The 6,631-nt window shown below is 39.8% G+C and overlaps 1 non-coding gene across 1 annotated transcript; it reads right to left on the reverse strand.

Annotated features, from left to right (window-relative positions):
* Positions 1-6,084: 6,084 nt before the first annotated feature.
* On the reverse strand, positions 6,085-6,157 carry TRNAR-UCG (transfer RNA arginine (anticodon UCG)). Its single transcript has one exon. It is a non-coding gene; the product is annotated as a tRNA-Arg (tRNA).
* Positions 6,158-6,631: the final 474 nt, after the last annotated feature.

Genomic DNA, 6,631 nt, shown 5'->3' on the forward strand with positions numbered 1-6,631 from the left:
TTGTCGATCAACTGAATGGGCAGCAGCCACGGCAGGCGGCATCTAGACAGCATCCCGAAGCGGCAGCCGAACGGCCATTCGGCAAATTGGCGAATACTTGTCGTGGACCGTCGTTTGCTCAGCCGTTGGATGCTGGATGCTGGCGCTGAGCCGAGCGGCAATGCCGAACGAACGAGCGCCGAATTGTCGTTGCCAATTGTCGAAGTGGATTTTCGAAACGAATGGAATCCACCATGTGCCGCATGGCATCCACATGGCTGGCACGTGGTGGAACGCATTGCTCGTGGATGGCAGCGGTGCGACGGCGGGTCGCTGCGGCCCGTGGCACATGCGCAGCGTGCCGCGAGGGAGGAGTGTCGACGCGTGCTTCTGACAAATGGTACGACAATTGCTACAAGCTGTGGTGGCATTTGGCGGCTTGGGTTTGTGGCAAGCAGCGACGCGGTTGGGCGCCGACAGGCCGCCTGCTGCTGCCGCTGCTGCCGCCGCTGCTGGTTTGGGACACCCAGCAACTGGCAAACGCTTCGGCAGTTGCTTCGCATTTTTCTTTCGGTCGGTTCATCACGCAACTCAGGCCACAATGGCCATGGCCACGGCCTAATCATCGTGCCACAAGGTACGACTGTAGATGAAAGCCTGCCATTTACTGTTTGATTAACTGCCACAACTGTATGGCCTGAACCTGATGCAGGACACACACTGATCCCCCTTAGCCAGCCCACCCAAAACCCCAAATGTCCAGCTGCCATAGATTAAACTGCAGCTGCAACTGCAATTGTCCAGTCCAGTCCAGTCCAGTCCAAAAGCGTCAATCATGCAACCGAATGCCAAAAACTTTTCGCCCGCAACTTGGGCCAACTGAAAGTTTTTAATGCGAATTGCATTTTGCAATCAGCGCTGGAGAAACACGCCGAAAGCGAAGGAGACAGCAAGGCAGACAGAGAGAGAGAGAGCGTAGGAAAGAGAGAGCGTCATAATTTTCAATTTCTCAATGTCCCCACAGATAATGCTCTCCAAGCGGCAACCGATCAAACTACAAATGATAAAAATAACAAAAGCAACAAAACTGAAAATTTAATTGAACTTCAACTTTTGTCAGCGAGTCGCCGTCGAGAGACAAGGCCAAGAGCCAAAAACATGTCGCATGGCCCAATCGCAAAATCTCAGCTCGTCTCAAAATGAAATTGAGCGCACACCGCCACGACGTGAGCCACAAATGCCACACAGTAGCAGCAGAAGCAGCACCAGAAACAGCAGCAGAAGCAAGAGCAGAAGCAGGCGAAGCGGCAGGAGAAGCCGCATCAACGTCTGCATCCGAACCGGGAGCTGACAATTCAAAGTAAGGCTGTCAAACCTGTCGCCAAGTGGCTTAATTATCCAATAGACGAATAGACGCGAAGGGGGCTCGGGGCAGGGCAAGTGAGCTGTGCGGGCCACGTCGAGGTATTAAACTTGTCAGCGAACAGCGAGTGTTGTCAGTCATATTAAATTACAAATATAACTAGTCGCGGCCCCCATCTTGGTGCCAAAAATCATTGGCATAGGCAGCCGGCACGCGGCATGCGGCGGGTAGCCAGTCGCAAGCTGAGCATTTTGGCAATAAATGTAACTCAATTAGAAATGGAGCAAGTTTTGCAGCCTCCCTACATCCCTACATCCCTACCTCACGGCCTCAATGCCACACCCACTTGTAATTATGCAATTATGGCGGTTTTTTCCCGGCAACACAAGTTTGCCTAAATGCAATTGCAGCTGCCTGTTGTTTTCGGTTTTTTATTTTTATTTTGTTCATACCCTGAACCCATTTAAGATAGTTCAAAAGAAAGGATATTATGGTATGTAACAGCCTGAACAGGGCATATCCGACGCTCAAACAGAAAGATTGTACATCCATCTATTGCCTGTGCAGATCAAATTTGATTTAAATTGTCGATAGCTCGCACTTTTGCCACAAAATCGATAAAATTCGTAGTTCAAATTAAATAATCGACTACCCGCTTTGTTTCCAGGAAATCTGTTTAAATAATCGGACATCATATACTTGGAATTAATCGATTCAATTCCTTCTAAAATCGATCTAAATTGCATATTAAATCTATTGTTAAAAGTCGATAAATCGCTTCGTTTCCCCGAAATCGATTTTTTAACAATCGATAGCTGAAAATGCTCGTTCGGGTAAAACTGAAGTGTCAAGAGCCAGGTAGTACTTGGATGAATCTTGTTATGAGCAGCAATTGGGAGTAGCTGCTGTAATGTTAGCCACAGCACGCTTTGCTTGTTGATCAAACTCGCACAGTCCTTCCCAGAATTTAAGTTTGGAAGTTAAGCTAACTATAACTATATACATTAAGTAATATTAATATTAAGTAATAACAATTTCTATTTAATTGCTTTATTTGCCTTAGCTTTTGGCAATACTCTGAAGATTTCTTTAGGATGGCTTAAACTTGTACTTAAGCGGTACGTGAGATCGGTGTTTTTTTTAAAATAGAATCGAAATATCGAAAACTGCAATATTGAATTGAAATTTGATAATGGGTTTGGTAGAGCTAAAGATGCCAAATTTGGTATATGGACTAGAGACTATAGACACCTTTAAGTATCACATTTATGCCCTAAAAAGTTGCAAAGAATTGGACAATAAGCACCAAAGTTATTCAAGAATGCATAATCCAAAGGGTGGGGCCAGGGGCAGAAGAAGCACAGCCGCAGCATAACGAGATGCGTATGCAACTATGTGTGTGTGTGTCTTTATGTGCTTGTGTTTTTGCCTATGTGTAGAAGAAAGTTCGAAAGTTTGTGGCAGTAGCTCGGTGCTTAGTACTGAGTATCTTCTAGTCGGACACTCCCGACCAGGCTATTCTTGCTTGCCTTTTTTTTTTTAGTTTTGTCTAAAGAAATCAAAGTGCATATGCAAAACTTTGACAGCTCCAAAAGCTGCAATTATGCCTGCTACAAAAGGTATAGACGAGTGGGGAAGTCGGGGGCTGCAGCTGACAACAACGCATATGCTGCTCCAATAAAAAGTTGCTGTGACAAAAGAACCAAAAATGAAAAATAAAAAACACACCAACATTAAAAAAAAAAAATCAAAAACAAAAACAAAAACAACAAGCGACGAGCAGAACAAAGAAATCAAAAACTTTTGTTTCTAAAACTCATGTTGAAATCCGCACACGTTCACACACACACACACACGCACACACAAGCACGCACACCCAAGGCTTGTGGGTGAATTTTGGATTTTGGAAAAGTGTTGCCAGCAGCAGCAGCAGCAACAACAAAGAGACACATGCTGCAGCTATAATAAGTATGCAGTAGTAGCGGCAGCAGCGGCAGCGCAAGTTGTTGGTTTCTTGGTTGTTAGGTGTTAAAACAGGCGGAAGTTAGAGGCCATGTACTCGAAGACGAGCACACCAGCCATAACCCAACCCAGCCCAGCCCAGGCACAGTTACAGCCGCAGTCGCAGTAGCAGCGGCAGCTACTGCTACTGCTACTGCAGGTGCTGCTACAGCAGGTGAGGCTGGGAGTTTGGGTGTGTTTATGTGCACGTGTGCGCCAGACTCATGTACTCAGTACGTGTGCCAAACTGCTGGCAACAATGTGCCGCCGACATGTGTATGTATGTGTGTGAGTGTCCGTGTGCGTGTGCGTGGGTGTGCTGCCGTGTGTAGTCACACATTTCAATTTGCATGTGTTAGCAACAAACTTTTGATAAGTGTTACTCGTATTACTCGTACATACACAACCAAAACAGACAGATACGCACACACACCCACATGCACGCACCCACACACCCAGACACCCACACACACATGCTAGAAATTGAAACTTATTGTCAAAAACTCTCATAGGCACATGCATGCACACATATATCAATAACTGCGAGTACATATTGCCACAATTACTTTCAGACAATACGTGCCGTCGCCCAAACACAAAACTTCTCGCTGACATAGCCCCAAAAAACCATATATATTACAAAGAATATATATTATTTTATCGGACTGTTGGCTGATATAGATGCCAACATTAGGAACACAATTTTATAATATGCATTATTACGTCTGCATTTAAATATAATTTTGCACTGAAAGGAAATACAAATTTCAGTCAGAACTATAAAAATATATATGCAGAAGCGGGTATTCGGGTATCGGCCTTGCCCGTGGATTGTTTTGTGCCTCAAATTTAAGATTTAACATTTCCACCCATTCCCCACCCGTAAACAACTTTAATCTACCCCTTCTATATTAAGCTCCATGCTAATTTGTTATCCAATATGGGTGGATTCTCTGAAAAGTGTGAAGCACCCCTCAAATGCATTTGAACAAATATTTTGGAATATCAGTTTGAGTCTGATTGGATGGTATGCATGCACTTTTATCACATAAGGTTAACATACTTAGTAAAAAAAAAATTTCAGATCCGTAGCTCTTAAGGCTTAATCTATGCGTTGACCACTTATCAGTCAGCCATAAGAAGTTAAATATATAATTAGAAAATTCTACTCACCTGTTAATCCACACGCCCGATTATTTTATCGTCGTCTGTCAGTAGACGGGAGGCCAACTTTTATATAAAAACATCGCTGAAAGAGCAGAAAAATAGAGACAATGTATATTAATTTAAAAAAACACAGCTTGCTAAGCTATACTTAAATTAGTGAGAAAGGCATAAAAGAACAATATTTATCAATCTGTTTCTTATTTATATTCAGCTCAGTTCAAAATACATGCATGTATGTAGTCAAATAAATTTATAAATACGTTTCTTGTTCACTTTTAACTCTGCTCAACATAAGTATAAACATATTCAATAACATACATACATGTACATTTTTTCAAATATATTCAAACTTTACCATGCTTTTAAATTCAATAAGACATAGTTTTGTTAATAATAATTACCAGTTTTCTGACCTCCACCATAGCCGCCGCCTTCTCCTTTGATTAAATTGCCGCCTTCTACAAAATTGAAGCTGTCGTCTCCTCCTATGTTTAAGCTGCCGTCTCCTCTAATGTGAAGTGAAGCCTATGAGACTTACTTCAAATCATGAGAATCGAGTAGTAGGGCATTGATAATAAATACGTTACTTTTTATTTGCAGAGCATATATGCACGCATACATTCATGCATTCATACATACATACATTCATACATTCATACATATATACAGACTGACATACATACACACGCATATACATACATACACACATATAGACATACTTACACCTACATAAAAACAAAACTTCGTACATGCATAGATAGATAGATACATAAATACATACATACATGCATACATACATATATTCTTACATACATACATACATACATACATACATACATACATACATACATACATACATACATACATACATACATACATACATACATAATTAAATACATACATACATACATACATAAAGTCATACATACATGCATAAATACATACATACATACATACAGACATACATAAATACATACATACATACATACATATATACATACATACATACATACATACATACATGCATACATACCTACACACATACATACATACATATACACACATATACGTGCATATACACATACAAACATACGTAACTTCGGAAATACACCATATACATATATACCATAGAATGTACTACATAATGTATATTATTTGCGCATAGCTCGCAGATTCTGATTCTTTAAGCTAATGGTTTGTGCTATGGCATTTACAGATCAAAGATCAAACTTTGCTTGTCTGTGCTTCTGTGTGGGTGTGTGTGATTTTCTGTGTATATGTATGTATAGAAGAAACGACAGCTCAAACCCTGTTATTTATAATATTACTATAATATTATAATTAAATAATGCTGGCCTACACATATAAGTGGATATAATAGGCATAATATTTATATATGTGATATACATATACATTGTGCAAACGTAGCTAATAAATTGGTTTAAAAAATATCGTGCACTCCGAATTTAAAAAAAATAATCATAATAATAATAAACAAAAAAAATGTTAAGCAAACTTGTTACTTGCCAAACAATTAAATTAAAAATAAATAATAAAAAAATCTAGTTGACATGTGACCATGACGGGACTCGAACCCGCAATCTCCGGATCCGAAGTCCGACGCCCTATCCATTAGGCTACACGGCCCACGTATGTCCGGCTGACAAGGGGTTGTGATAAGCTTCTTACTGAACTAACTTAAACGAGTAGTCAACAAATTATGAGTAACAAATTAATAAATACACAAATCGATCAAAAAGCATTAATGAATTAAGAAATAATTTTAAAAAAATATAAGAAATATATTTTAAAAAGAAATATATAAATAAAATCAATTAAAATATATATGAATGTAATTGAAGGGCTTTACAGCTTTGCTGGGAAAAATGGCTTGAAATCAAATACATTTTATGTAAATACTTTTTAGCCAAATAATACATTATTTATACACATGAAAACATAATGTCAGTAATAGGTTGCTGTAAAGGAATTGTTGCGAAGTTGTCTTCTTATATTTTAGATATAGGGTAAAAAATGAAAAGAAAATGAATAACAATATTTATATAATATAATGCATACTCGCCATATGCTCACGTGCTCAGTACCTGTGCGTCCAACCTA

Source organism: Drosophila virilis, chromosome X (assembly GCF_030788295.1).
Source record: "Drosophila virilis strain 15010-1051.87 chromosome X, Dvir_AGI_RSII-ME, whole genome shotgun sequence".
Classification (NCBI taxonomy): Eukaryota; Metazoa; Arthropoda; class Insecta; order Diptera; family Drosophilidae; genus Drosophila; species Drosophila virilis.